We start from the raw sequence: 16,240 nt of genomic DNA, 5'->3' as shown, positions 1-16,240 counted from the left end.
AGCATATTATGATCCCTTTTAGATAAATGTTCACACACATGTTATACTGTTAACTCTATCTGACTCATTCATTATTACTATACCTAAATGGTCTGTCATCTTGTTTGTTCTGGAGGATCCTCCACATCTATAATCATCATTATAGACAATAGATAATAGGTGCAGGAGTAGGCCATTCGGCCCTTTGAGCCAGCACCGCCATTCAATGTGATCATGGCTGATCATTCACAATCAGTACCCCGTTCCTGCCCTCTTCCCATACCCCCTGACTCCGTTATCATTAATATGTGTATCATATATTAATATCATATATACACTCCAACCACTGTTCTGCTAAACCCAGATCCATTATGAACTGTCAGTAACAAGATTCCAAACATCGTCCTGAATTTACTGCAGACGCAAAACTGCCATGGTTCTCTTTGATATGAAACGCAGAATATTACAGCTTAGTTTAGTTTAGAAATACAGCGCGGAAACAGGCCCTTCGACCCACTGAATCCGTGCCGACCAGCGATCCCCGCACACCTACACTATCCTACACTCACTAGTGACAATTTACAATTATCCCATGCCAATTAATCTACAAACCTGTACATCTTTGGAGTGTGGGAAGAAACTGGAGATCCCAGAGAAAACCCAGGCAGGTCACGGGGAGAACGTACAAACTCCGTACAGCCAGCACCCGCAGTCAGGATCGAACCCAGGTCTCTGGCGCTGTAAGGCAGCGACTTGACCACTGCACCACCGTGCCACCATTGACCTGATTGAATCATCATCTTCATTCCTGGGTGTTCGAGTTACCGAACCGGGCCATGATGCAACCAATACATCTGCAGAAGTTCAATAGAGTATACGTTGACATACCAAATCTCTTACATTTTCTGAGGAAGTAATAGAGACCTTGACGATATTTCTTTGTGATTGCATTGAAGTGTTGGGCTGAGGACAGATCTACACATCAACATAGCTGCACAGTCATAGGTGTTGAGAGAGTAGAGTGCTGCAAGTAGAACAAATCTTGTAAGCATGTAGGAAGGAAGGGATCACTTCTGTCTGGTGGATTGTGAGTTTTCTTCCAGTCAAGCATTCATCTGGCGTCTTAGGAACTGTCGGCAAAAGAAATTAGCTCTCCACAGCTGAGTATAAGCTAAATGCCCACACGGTGGCACTGATTAACTGTACCAATTCAATAAAAGATCACATAATTTATTTTGGATTTTTCCTTGGCTGGGTCGTTACTTATTTAGTTGAGTTTCTGCATGCTGTTGCTGAATGTATATTTTTGAATGATTTGTATTGCCATATTCCATGCATTGAACTGAAGGTCTGTGTCTAGATTGGTGCTGGGGCCATTGCTGTTTGTCATCTGTATCAAAGATTTGGATGAGAGTGTACAAGGCATGATTAGTAGGTTTGCAGATGACACTACAAATAGGAGGTATGTGAAGATGGTTATCACGAATTACAGCGGGATCTTGATTAATAGGGCAAGTGGGCCGAGAAATGACCGATGGGGTTTAATTCAGATAAATGCGAGATGTTTTTTGGGAAGTCAAACCTTCAGAGTGAACAGTAGGGTCCTATATAGTGTTGTAGAGCAGAGGGATCTAGGAGCACAGGTACATAGCTCCCTGGAAGACAGGATGGTGAAGAAGGCTTTTGGCATTTTGGCCTACATCATTCAGGGAATTCAGCATAGATGTTGGGACATTATGTTACAAGACGTTGGTGATACTACACGGAGTATTACATTGGACACGAGGGGCTCAGTTGTAGGGAGAGGATGAGCAGGCTAGGATGTTATTCCTTGAAGTGCAGGAGTCTGAGGGGTAATCTTATAGAGGTGTATGAAATATTGAGGGGAATAGATTGGGTGAATGCACAGTCTTTTACCCTGGGTGGAGCATAATTTTAAGATGAGAGGTGAAAAATCTAATAGGAATCTGAGAGGCAACATTTTTACTCGGAGGTGGTAGGTATATGGAATAAGCTGCCAGATGAAGTATTTGAGGCATGTACAATAACTACATTTAAAAATCATTTGGACAGATACATGGATAGGAAAGCTTTAGAGAGTTATAAATGCAGGTAAGTGGGAATAGTTTAAATGGAGCATCTTGGTCAACATGAACGAATTGGGTTGATGGGCCTGTTTTTGTGCTGTCTGATTCCATGTTACTTTATTGAGGTATGTGTGCCTATGAAACATTTTTAAAAATAATCTCTGCAGGCCAGAAATTGAAAGGAAAGTTATTCCTTGGACTCCCAAATAATCTTAAATATTACAATGCATTTTCTCTTATTAATACCTTGTGTTTACCCTTTTCTTTCACCCAAAGGTGAAAGTAGTGTTTTATTTCCACTTCTTGAAATAGCTCATTGGAGTGGGAATGGATGACCACTTTGACCATAGGAGCCAGAAAAACAAATTGTATGAAGACTTCGAAGAGCATATATGCCAGGAGATTGCAGGCAGGGGCAGCTGATCCGAGGAAGATATACCTGCACAGTCGAATGTGACCGGATTTTATGCATCGGTTTGGTTCTCCATGCTGATTATGATTATTGATGGAGTATATTGCCGTTTAGAATTGTTGTACGGCGACAATGATTTAAGTTGCATTGGGTACTTTTATTTTCCAGGCTTGCTATGAAAATTGTCTTTCAAATAGGGAGTCCATTATATCCCACGCAGCCAATGTCTCCTCTACGTAGCTGGGAGATAAGGCTTTGGATGCTGAGAGGGGGCACACCCCTGCGGGACACCACCCTCAACCATTCTCCCTTTCTCATGGTCCTCTGGCTCCTGATGCTCATCAGGGTCCACCTCATGGTCCCTCAGCTTCAGGGCTCTTCCTGCTCTCACTCTGAAAGGGACTGCTCTCTTTGATTGGACCCATCCGGTAATGGTACAGTCTCCACATCTCTTTGGCACATCCTTTGTAAAATGTAACCAGGCTAATTTAAGTAACACCATTCTAACTTCCCCAAACATCCTAGCTTTTTGCTGGCCTGGGTTGCATCTGCTTTCAGCTAGCATTGGTAATAAGGGAACTGAGAGAAGTAAACCAGGGAAGTAGAGCGTAACTGTTGTTGCCCCAGGCTCCATCCATCTGGACAGCACCAGCTACTGCAATCATCTGACTGTCGAGTCCCACTCATTATGATGGAGTGATATGTGCTTTCCAGAAATATGGCACAGACCATGAGGAAATGCATCTGATGATCCAGTATGACCTACATTTTAAGCGTGTGTAAACCTTTCACGTTCTTAAAGTGGTCCTGATTGTTATAGAGACCCGTTATGGACTCACAAGTGTAATCAATGACTGTCTGCATTATTGGGAAGCCAACAAGGCTGACAAATACTTCTGCCCGAAATGCCATCTGATTCTTACTGTAATCAAAGAAGATAAAATGATTCCTTCAGTAATCAGGAACCTGGGCAAAAAGCAAATTGGGATGGCAAATTGTAGGTCTCGTCGGTCACGGTTGGCCTGAGGGGAAAACAATGGGAGCATTATTAGTATGAGAAGCAATACCTGCGGGTTTGGGCTTGTTCACGGTTAGGCCCAGAGGACCAGTCGTGAGGTCAGCAGCTCTGGGGGGGAGGGGGCAACAGTGGAGTTGGTTGGAGACTCTGTAAGGTCAGTAGACTGCAGGTCTTGATGGTCACGGTAGGCCTTGCTGGTCGGGTCCAAATGGTGCAAAGAATCGTTCCGTTAGTTCTTTTGGCCCCAGAGTGCGGGTTTGATCCTAACTACGGGTGCTGTCTGTAAGGAGTTTGTTTGTTCTCCAGGTTCTCTGGTTTCCTCCCACACTCCAAAGACGTACAGGTTTGTCGGTTAATTGGCGTGGTGAAATTGTAAATTGTCCCTAGCGCGTAGGATAGTGTACAGGGTGATCGCCAGTCATCGCGGACTCGGTGGAGCAGGTCAAGGGTGGAACACTGAGTCAGAGCCCCAGTTTGAGTTACCGATTGTTCTGGTAATAAATGTTATTCCCATTTACACAATACCTTTCGCTTTTTAAATTATGTCATGACCATCCTCGTTTCTCTTGTATCAGCAGCCTTTTTCACATTTAATCTCTACCATTGCAGACTTTCCCCTTTGTTCTGTTCCCATCTCACTGCACTATGCTCGCTCAATTCAATTTTATTTCCCACAATATTCAGTTCTTTTACCTAAAACATTGATTGTGTTTCTCTTTGCACTTAGGCTTCCTGTTATGCTTTTATTTTTTATTTCCAAAATCTGACATATACTCTTTTTTCCCAGAAACTACTTATGGACTCATATGGATAGGAGGTTTGGATGGATCTGGGCCAAACGCAGGCAGATGGGACTAGTGTAGCTGGGACATGTTGGCCGGTGTGGGCAAGTTAGACTGAAGGGCCTGTTTCCACATTGTATGACTCTATGCCTTACCCGGTGCCGAGGTTATTCCATTGTCACACAATGTGTAGTCTTTATTACTAGGGGCATAGGGTCAAGAAGTCGTGATGCAGCTCGAAGACTTTGGTTAGGCAGCATTTAGAGTATTGCATGACTGGTCACCCCATTGCAGGAAAGACGTGGAGGCTTTGGAGAGGGTGCAGAAGAGGTTTACCAGAATGCTGCCTGGTTTAGAGGGATTTGGCTACAAGGAGAGAGGTTGGATAAGCTTGGTTTGTTTTGTCTAGAATGTCGGAGGTTGAGGAGAGACTTGATAGAACCTATTCCTTGGGTGGAAATGTCCACCCTAGGGCGCATAGCTAAAAGACGAGAGGAGGAAAGCTTAATGAAGATTTGCGGTTCAACTTTTGTTTTTACTCAGAGTGGTGGGGGCCTGGAACGCATTGCCAAGGGTGGTGGAGGAGACAAACACGATAGTGGCATTAAGAAGCTTTTAAATAGGCACATAGAAGTGAAAGGAATAGAGGAATATGGATCATATACATGGCAAATGAAATACTTGGCATTGTGTTCAGCTCAAACATTGTGGGCAGAGGGGCCTGTTCCTATCCTGTACTGTTCTATTTTCCATGTGTGCATTCATAATTTTGCAAAATCAATGCTGATTTGTAAGGGGTTGGTAATTGCCCAGACTTGAGGTTAAATTAGCCAGGATTACAGAAACAAATTGGAAACATACTTCATGGGTAATCAATAATCATATCCGTTGGCTTCCAGAGAAATGTGAGCTACCAAACTTGTGTTTTTATAATATCTCATTGATTCTTCTTTGCCAAGGGGAATTGTAAGGGGTTATGGGGAGAACACAGGAGAGTGGGGTCATGAGGGAAAGATAGATCAGCCATGATTGAATGGCAGAGTAGACGATGGGCCAAATGGCCTTATTTTGCTCATTGAACTTATGAACCATTAACCAAAACTGTCAAAAAAGGAGAAAGAGAGTGTGCTTTTTATATAGTTAGATAGATCAAATACTGGTAATCACAAGTGAACTGAAGTAAACCATTGCCAGAACTAATTTCATTATGGTTGCGATTATGGTTACACAAGGCTGCTGTGGGTGGAAGTTGATGAAATATGGCGCCACCATCTGGCTAGGCAATTGCAATATTGGAACACAGCTGTATATGATGAAAGAATGGGTCGACTGGGCTGGTATTCACTGGAATTTCGAAGGATGAGAGGGGATCTTATAGAAACATATAAAATTCTTAAAGGATTTGACAGGGGCGATGCAGGAAAAATGTTCCTGATCATAAAAGCACCTCAGAGCAGCATAATGGTACAAATAGCAGAGCTGCTGTCGCACGCCTCCAACGACTTGGGTTCAGCCATGATATCTGGTGTTGTCTGGAATTTACATTTTCTCCCTGTGGCAGCATGGGTTTCCTCCCTGCGCTCTGGTTCCCTTGAATAATCCAAATTTGTGCAGGTTGGTAGGTTATGATCATTTTAAATGGCCCTTAGTATGTACATGAGTGGGCGAAAAGAAGAGGTGGTAAGGCAGGAATGGTTGTTGAGAGTGGCATTGTTGGGATTGTGGGAAGAATAACCTGGGTTAGAGTAGGATTAGTGTAGACACGGATTCTTGATGGTAGCTGTGTTTCGGTTAATTTAAAGGTACACACAAAATGCTGGAGTAACTCAGCGGGTCAGGCAGCATCTCGGGAGAAGGAATGGGTGAGGTTTCTGGTCGAGACCCTTCTTCAGACTGATGTCAGGGGAGGGGGCAGGACAAAGATAGTTTAGTTTAGTTTTGAGATAGAGCGCGGAAAGGCCCTTTGGCTCACCAGGTCCGCGTCAACCAGCGATCCCCGCAACTTTAACACTATCCTACACACACTCGGGACAAATTTTACATTTACCAAGCCAATTAACCTACAAACCTGTACGTCTTTGGAGTGTGGGAGGAAACCGAAGATCTCTGAGACAACTCACGCAAGTCACAGGGAGAATGTACAAACTCGTACAGACAGCACCAGTAGTCGGGATCGAACCCGGGTCTCCGGCGCTGTTCTTAATGGGTTGAACAGCTTTTTGTCTGGGCTGCATATTTGACTCTACATTTAGTGAGATTTACTGTTTTCAAACTCTTCACGTTTTTAAACTCTTCACCATCTGTAAAGAAAAATTCACTCTATTACATTACTTTGCTGATGTCTACAAAATAAATGATTATTCTTTAGCCTCCCAGATATTGTGAAATACAGGGCCACAGATCAGGATCTTTTTTTTGGAAAATTCCCTCAGGATTGAAGAGCTGAAAAATATGATCGATCAGGATAGGGCAGTGGATGTTGTCGTCTAAAAGCATTTTACTAAGCCATAAGTGATAGAAGCAGAATTAGGCCATTCGGTCCATCAAGTCCACTCCGCCATTCAATCATGGCTGATCTATCTCTCCCTCCTGACTCCATTCTCCTGCCTTCTCCCCATAATCCCTGACACACTTGATAAAGTCGCTCATGGTCAGCTGACCCAGAGGATTACGAAGCACAGCAACCTCAATGACTTGAACGTATGGAGTCCGACTTGGCTTACTAAAGAAGGACAGAGGGTTGTGGTGCAAGGGCATCGTTATTCAGGTTGGACATCTATGAACAGTGAAGTTCCACAGTGACATCTGTTGTTTGTGATATATATAAATGACTTGGATGGAAATGTAGGTGGATTGGTAAGTAAGTTTACAGATGACATCATGATTGCTTGATTTGCAAACTTTAAGGAAGGCTGTCAAAGTATACAGCACGATAGAAATCAGTTTCAGAAATGGGTGGAGAAATGGCAGATGGAGTTTAATCTGAAGAAATGTGAGGTCTTGCACTTTGGAAGGTCGAATGTAGGGGGAAAGTATATAAACCAGCAAGACCCTGAACAGCATTGATGTACAGAGGGATTTTGGGGTCCAAGTCCATAGCTCCCAGAAAATGGCAACACAAGTACATAAAGTGGTTAAGAAGGCATATGTTATGCTTACCTTCATTGCTCGGTGCATTGAGTAGAAGATTCACGAGGCATGGGGCAGCCTTATTGGCCTTTGGTTAGGCTGCAGTTGAAGTAAGCCGTGCAGTTCTGGTCACATCATTAGAGGAAGAACGTGGAGGTTTTGGAGAGGGTGCAGAAGTGGTTAATCAGAACGCTGCCTGGATTAGAGGGTATTACCTCTAAGGAGAGGGTGTACAGACTGGGATTGTTAACAATGGATCGCCAGAGGTTGAGGAGAAAACTGACAGAAGTATATAAAATTATGAGAGACATAGATAGGGTAGGGAGTCAGAAACTTTTTCCCCAGGGTGGAAATGTCAAAGGCTAGGGGGTATAACTTGAAAGTGAAAATGGAAAATGTTAAAGAAGATATGCAGAGCAAGTTTATTTACACAGAGAGAGGTGGGTGCCTGGAATATACTGCTAGGAGTGGTGGAAAAGCAGTCACAACAGTGGTGTTTAAGAGGCTTTTATATAGGCACATGGATATGCAGGGATTGTTGGCATGTGAAATATGTGCAAGCAGATGAGATTAGTTTATCTAGGCATCATGTTCAGCACAGACATTGCAGGCTGAAAGGTCCTGTTCCTATGTTGTACTTTTCTATATTCTACGACCTATTTGCATTCACTCGGGTTTGGTGTGTTCCAAGATGTCTGATGAAGCTGATGTAGGAACCAGTATCTTCTATGGTTGGGATATTTTGTGCATCATGGGTGTAGCTTGTGGGTAGTGTGCTGCATCTGTCACTTACGTTGGTCTTCTCAAAGTCACGGACTGATACAGCATACAGCTGTACACAAAGCCGACCACCAAGTACTCATCTGTACGAATCCCATTTATCAGCCCTTGGGCAGTGGTTGGCCTTCTATGTAGTGGTGATTCAAGTGTCCATCCAGATAATTTGTAAATATTGTGTGAAACCTGCCTCCAGCTACTTCTCAGGCTATGCATACCATGTTGCAACCAAAACTCCCGAGATTTTTTAATCCTCTTAAATCCTCCCCTATGCTGTCTCCATTACAAGAAGAGTTTTGCACGATCCACTCTAAGCCTCTCATTATGGTTAAATAGGGTGGATCCTCATCTTGGCTTTGTAGTTGTCCTGCAGTTCTGCAATTGCAAATGTTCCCAATGTTGTGGGAGTCCAGAACCCGGGGACACAAGCTAAGAATAAAGGGGAGACCATTTAAAACTGAGGTGAGAAGAAACTAGATTTGTGAATTTGTGGAATTCTCTGCCACAGAAGGCAGTGGAGGCCAATTCACTGGATGAATTTAAAAGAGAGTCAGAAAGAGCAATAGGGGCTAGTGCAATCAAGGGACATGGGGAGAAGGCAGGCACAGGTTACTGATTGTAGATGATCAGCCATGATCAGACTGGCTGAGAAGCTGCTGGAACTGGGGCTTAGCACCCCTCTGTGTGCCTGGGTCCTGGACTTTCTCACCGCCAGGCCCCAAGTGGTCAGGATGGGGGAACACACATCTAGCTCCCTCACCCTGAACATAGGATCCCCCCAGGGTTACGTCCTTAGCCCCCTACTGTACTCCCTGTACACACATGACTGTGTGGCCAGGTTCAGCTCAAACTCCATCATCAAATTTGCTGATGACACTGTGGTGGTGGGCCGGATCTCCGACAACGATGAGAAGGCCTACAGGGAGGAGGTGGCTGATCTGGCACTCTGGTGTCAGGACAATAGCCTCCTCTTGAATGTCACTAAAACTAAGGAGCTGATTGTGGACTTTAGAAGGGCTCAACATCCAAGGACGTACATGCCACTGGAGATAAATGGGTCTACTGTGGATAGGGTGAGCAGTTTTAAATACTTGGGAGTCCACATCACAGAGGATCTGACATGGGCAACGCACATTGCCGCACTGGTGGGTAAGGCTAAGCAGCGCCTTTACCACCTTAGACAGCTGAGGAAATTCAGAGTGTCTCTGAGGATCCTTCATTGCTTCTACTCTGGGGCTGTAGAGAGCATCCTGTCCGGCAACATCACAGTCTGGTTTGGGAACAGCTCTGCCCAGGACAGGATGGCCCTGCAGAGAGTAGTGCGTTCGGTAGAACGCACCATGGGAACTACACTCGCCCCCCTGCAGGACCTATACATCAGGAGGTGCAGATCCAGAGCAAGCAAGATTATGAGGGACCCCTGCCACCCCAGCAACGGACTGTTCCAGATGCTACGGTCAGGCAAATGCCTCCACTGTCACGCTGTGAAAACGGAGAGGATGAGACGGAGTTTCTTCCCACAGGCCATCAGGACTGTTAACTTTTATAACTCCAGGGATTAAATTTTGTCTTCTCTATATTAACTTTATTAACTTTATTTATATGCTGTAACTGTAATTATTTTTTGTGCACAATCCTCAGGCATTGCCACTTTCATTTCACTGCACATCGTGTATGTGTATGTGACAAATAAACTTGACTTGACTTGACACAATGGCAGTGCTGGCTCAAAGGGCCAAATGGCCTCCTCCTGCACCTATTTTCTATGTTTCTAATAAAATGCTATTTTCTGTGGTTATCTGCTCCTACACTATTTAGTTTCCGATTGTTCAAGAAATAAGTGACTTCCCTATTCATTTCATGAAAACGTAACCCGATTTCTTTTTTTTGTCAATCATATTTTCTCTTTTCATTGAAATGATAAAAGTAAAGCAGCATGCTGTTAACCATTGGGGTTAAACTGTACTTTTAATAATTCCCAATGTCAATCTACAGGAAACTAGAGACATTCAGGAATTCAAAGCAATGCAGCCAAGAATCAAGAGGGCATTTATTATTTTAAAAGTCAAAAGCATCAAGTTCTTTTCTCCCCCAGTAATTGATGCCCGACAGAGGATTATTTTAGCGGCATTTAAAATTGTTAATGCTATTAAAAAAAACTCTAACCTGAGAGGGAAACCATACGGCACAGATCCAGATGATTTTCATTATACATAATTATATTATACATAATTATATTATGAATTTGTGAATAGCATTTTTTCAGAGACCCAAGTTGATGGAGAGCTCAAATGCTGACAGCTGGATATTTATGGCAAAGGAGACAGGGAGGTAACTAGGGATGACCCGCTGGAGAAATTTCGAGATCACGTGTGGTGTGAAGGTCGTGGATTTTTGATAAAACATGCATTGTTGTGAATCTACTCTTATTATTTTTTTAATTGTGCATCATTATAGCACCCTAAGCCGAACTCATACTAAAAAGGTGAAAAGCTTTTTGCTTTTGACATTTGCCCTTGACATTTCACACGAAAGAATGCTGCAAGTTAACATGAGCTATGTGAACTCATAATCCATGCCTCATTGCCCAGTAAATATTGGATGCTCCAGCCCAAGGATATAATAATGAAGGTTATAGCAGTTATTTAAATTCAGGGAAATGTTTGTTACTGTTATCATAAAATAACAGATTGTTAGAAGCTTTATTAAGATTTGCTCTACTGGTCTGGAATTATTGGGCAGCAGCTGCCACTTCACAACAGGAAAAAATATGACAATTACACAAACATTGGTAAGCCTCACTGGCATTATGGTAACAGTAGGATGTGCAGGATTCTTCATTCAAAGACTATTCATTTATTGATACAGTCCACAAGAAGACTGAAAATCAGGACGTCTAGGGTGGTTATCTCTGGATTGCTTCCTGAACCTCGTGCTGGTAAAGGCAGGAACAGGGAGATAGGGAATATGAATGTATGGCTGAGGGGCTGGTGCAGGGAGCAGGGATTTAGATTTATAGATCATTGGGACCTCTGCTGGGGTAGGGGTGACCTGTACAAAAGGGATGGGTTACACCTTAACTGGAGGGGGCCAATGTTCCGGCAGGCAGGTTTGCTAGTGCTACACGTGTGGGTTTAAACTAAATAGTGGGGGGGAGGGGTTGACAAATTGGGAATATAAAGATGGAGTTAAAGGGGAAGTGAATACAGGGGAATAAAGGGGAATACAGGAATAAAGGGGAAGTGAATACAAATTAATGGGAAGGAAAGTTCGAGAAGGGATAAGAGAGTAAGGTCAGGGCCAATAGTGACCGGTGTGAGAGGGGAGGTGAATACCGAAGTTAAAGTGTTGTATTTGAATGCGTAAAGTACAAAAAATAAAGTGGATGAGCTTGAGGCTCAGTTAGATATTGGGAAGTATGATGTGGCAATTACAGAGACATGGCTACAAGAGGACCAGGGCTTGGAGCTGAATATTCAGGGGTATACATCCTATCGAAAAGACAGACAGGTGGGCAGAGGGGGTGGAGTCGCTCTGTTGGTAAGGAATGATATTCAGTCCCTTGCTAGGGGTGACATAGAATCAGGAGATGTAGAGTCAGTATGGACAGAACTGAGGAATTGTAATGGTAAAAAGACCCTAATGGGAGCTATCTACAGTCCACCAAACAGTAGCTTAGACATAGGGTGCAAGTTGAATCAAGAGTGAAAATTGGCATGTCGCAAAGGTAATGGGAGATTATGGTGGTTATGGGAGATTTCAACATGCAGGTAGACTGGGAAAATCAGGTTGGTACTGGACCCCAAGAAAGGGAGTTTGTGGAGTGCCTCCAAGATGGATTCTTAGAGCAGCTTGTACTGGAGCCTACCAGGGAGAAGGCAATTCTGGATTTAGTGTTGTGTAATGAGCCGGATTTGATAAGGAAACTTAAGGTAAAAGAGCCATTAGGAGGTAGTGACCATAATATGATAAGTTTTAATCTACAATTTGAGAGGGAGAAGGGAAAATTGGAAGTGTCAGTATTGCAGTTGAGCAAGGGGGACTATGGAGGCATGAGGGAGGAGCTGGCCAGAGTTGACTGGAACGAGACCCGAGCAGGGAAGACGGTGGAACAACAATGGCAGGTATTTCTGAGAATAATACAGAAGGTGCAGGATCAGTTCATTCCAATGAGGAAGAAAGATTCTAAGGGGAGTAAGAGGCGACCGTGGCTGACAAGGGAAGTCAAGGACAGTATAAAAATAAAAGAGAAGAAATATAACATAGCAAAGATTAGCGGGAAGCCAGAGGATTGGGAGTCTTTCAAAGAGCATCAGAAGAAAACTAAAAAGGCAATACGGGAAGAAAAGATGAGGTACGCAGGTAAGCTAGCCAAGAATATAAAGGAGGATAGTAAACGTTTCTTTAGGTACGTGAAGAAGAAAAAAATAGTTAAGACAAATGTGGGTCCCTTGAAGACAGAAGCATGTGAATTTACTATGGGGAACAAGGAAATGGCAGAGGAGTTAAACAGGTACTTTGGATTTGTCTTCACTAAGGAAGACACAAACAATCTCCCAGAGGTTCTAGTGGCCAGAGATCCTTGGGTGACGAAGGAACTGAAGGAAATTCACATTAGGCAGGCAATGGTGTTGGGTAGACTGATGGGACTGAAGGTTGATAAATCCCCAGGGCCTGATGGTCTGCATCCCAGGGTACTTAAGGAAGTAGCTCAAGAAATCGTGGACGCATTGGTGATCATTTTCCAATGTTCTATAGATTCAGGATCAGGTCCTGTGGATTGGAGGGTAGCTAATGTGTTATCCCACATTTTAAGAAAGGAGGGAGAGAGAAAACAGGAAATTATCGACTAGTTAGCCTGACATCGGTGGCGGGGAAGATGCTGGAGTCAATTATAAAAGAAGAAATTGCAGAGCATTTGGATAGCATTAATAAGATTGTTCCGAGTCAGCATGGATTTATGAAGGGGAAATCATGCTTGACTAATCTTCTGGAATTTTTTGAGGATGTAACTAGGAAAATGGACAAGGGAGAGCCAGTGGATGGACCTGGACTTTCAGAAAGCCTTAGATAAGGTCCCACACAGGAGATTAGTGGGCAAGATTAGAGCACATGGTGCTGACATGGATAGAAAATTGGTTGGCAGACAGGAAACAAAGAGTAGGGATAAATGGATCCCTTTCAGAATGGCAGACAGTCACTAGTGGGGTATCGCAAGGCTCGGTGCTGGGACTGCAGCTATTTACAATATACATTAATGACTTAGATGAAGGGATTAAAAGTAACATTGGAAAATTTGAGATGACACAAAGCTGGGTGGCTGTGTGAAGTGTAAGGAGGATGCTATGAGGATGCAGGGTGACTTGGACAGGTTGTGTGAGTGGGCAGATGCATGGCAGATGCAGTTTAATGTAGATAAATGTGAGGTTATCCAGTTTAGTGGTAAGAACAGGAAGGCAGATTATTATCTGAATGGTGTCAAGTTAGGAAAAGGGGAAGTACAACGAGATCTGGGTGTCCTAGTTCATCAGTCACTGAAAGTAAGCATGCAGGTACAGCAGGCAGTGAAGAAAGCTAATGGAATGTTGGCCTTCATAACAAGACGAGTTGAGTATAGGAGCAAAGAGGTCCTTTTGCAGTTAAACTCGTAAACTTGGGAATTAAACTCGTAAACCTATGCTGCATTCCCTCAATAGCAAGAATGTCCTTCCTCAAATTTGGAGACTCAAAACTGCGCACAATACTCCAAGTGTGGAGGCCCTAGTGAGACCACACTTGGAGTATTGTGCGCAGTTTTGAGTCTCCAAATTTGAGGAAGGACATTCTTGCTATTGAGGGAATGCAGCCTAGGTTTACGAGTTTAATTCCCAGAATGGCAGGACTGTTGTATGTTGAAAGACTGGAGTGACTGAGCTTGTATATTCTGGAATTTAGAAGGATGAGAGGGGATCTTATTGAAACAAGTAAGATTATCAAGGGATTGGAGGGGTGGGAGCTGCTTTACATCCTCGTAGTCCACCCTGGGTAGTTCTACGGAACTGGCAAAATTTGCAGCAAAGAGTCAACTACAGTACTCTGAAGCACCAATTGCCACTTTTGATTGTTGTAGTTGACATACGAAAGAAGAAGAAGAAGAAGAAGGGATTGGACACGCTAGAAGCAGGAAACATGTTCCCGATGTTGGGGGAGTCCCGAACCACGGGCCACAGTATAAGAATAAGGGGTAGGCCATTTAGAACAGAGATGAAGAAAAACGTTTTCACTCAGACTTGTGAAGCTGTGGAACTCTATCCCTCAGAAGGCAGTGGAGGCCAATTCCCTGGATGCTTTTAAGAGAGTTAGATAGAGCTCTTAATGATAGCGGAATCAAGGGATATGGGGAGAAGGCAGGAATGGGGTACTGATTGTGGATGATCAGCCATGATCACGATGAATGGCGGTGCTGGCTCGAAGGGCCGCATGGCCTACTCCTGCAACTATTGTCTATTGTCATAATGCAACAACAGAGCTTTTTTTCCCCACGGTAGAGGAATCAAGAATGAGAGGGCATACGTTTAAGGTGAGAAGGGAAAGATTTTGTTGGAACCTGAGGTACAACCTTTTCACATACAGGGTGGCGGGTATATGGAGCAAGCTGCCAGAGGAAGCAGTTGAAGCAGGTACAATAACAATATTTAAAAGATATTTGGACAGGTACATAGATCGGTAAGGCTTAAACAGATATAGATTAAAAGCGAACAAATGGGACGTTTAGTTGGAGCACGTTAGTCGGCAAGGACGAGTTAGGCCGAAGGGCCTCTTTCTGTGCTATATGACTCTATGACCTTCATCGGATGAAGACATCTAATTATTTTCTATTGCTAATGCCCTTGACTGAAGGAGTTGCATAACATTTAACAATTTAGCACAATCTTTTGGATCTAAAGTTACATTGAGGGGAAACTGTGTAAGAATGGCAGATTCCCTTTAGACTAGGGATATAGCTCGGAAACAGGCCCTTTGGCCCACCGAGACCGCGCTGTCCAGCGATCACCCCGTACACTAACACAATCCTACACACTAGGGACAATTTTTACTGAAGTCAATTAAGCTACAAGCCTGAACGTCTTTGGAGTGTGGGAGGAAACTGACGTACCCGGAGAAAACCCACGCGGTCACAGGAAGAACATAAAAACTCCGTACATACAGCATCCACAGTCAGAATCAAACCCGGGTCTCTGGCACTGGAAGACAGCAATTCTACCGCTGCGCCACTGTGCCGTTTTGTGAATCACATAGGGTTTTACAGAAAGAAAACAGTTTTTGAATTCAAACTAGTTTTGTTTTTTAATTATTCTAGATTTATTGAAATTCCCCACCTGCCATATCATGCTTACAGTTCATCACTACAGGTTTCTGGTTTACTAGTCCAGTACCTCCCATGCCATTATAATTCCCTGGTATGTTTATCATAGATAGGAAATCTTATTATCTTGATTTTAAAAGTACTCAGTGTGAAAATTGCATCCATTCTCTTTATTCCCATTGAACTGCTGACCACACATCTTTTTCCTGCCTCCATACATATTGTTAATAGTTCTCTCTTTCCAAATACTGTACCATTCTCCTTCAAATCTGCATCACCATTATCCTCAAAAGACCTAAACCATTCCATGCTCACACATTATTGCCCACTCAATCTTTTGCTCCTCTCCAATGTATTTGAATGTACTGCAAGCTCCCAAATTTGCTTCAATTATTTCCTGAAAACTCATTGTTTAAATCTTTCCAATCTTTCTGTTACTGTTGTAATACATAAAACAAAACAATAGTTAATGACCCCAGAATTAACGGGAAAGAAAGCTCACAAAGGGATAGGAGAGTATGGCCAAGTGTAATAGGAATCAATGTGAAAGGTGAGATGAGTAAGGAATTAAAAGTATTGTATATGTATCCTCGAAGTATAAGAAGTAAAGTAGATGAGCCTACGGCTCAGTTAGAGATTAGTAGATATAGACAATAGGTGCAGGAGTCGGCCATTCGGCCCTTCGAGCCAGCACCACCATTCAATGTGATC

Source organism: Rhinoraja longicauda, chromosome 1, assembly GCF_053455715.1.
Source record: "Rhinoraja longicauda isolate Sanriku21f chromosome 1, sRhiLon1.1, whole genome shotgun sequence".
In the NCBI taxonomy this organism is placed as follows: Eukaryota; Metazoa; Chordata; class Chondrichthyes; order Rajiformes; family Arhynchobatidae; genus Rhinoraja; species Rhinoraja longicauda.
This window is presented reverse-complemented; position numbering follows the sequence as displayed.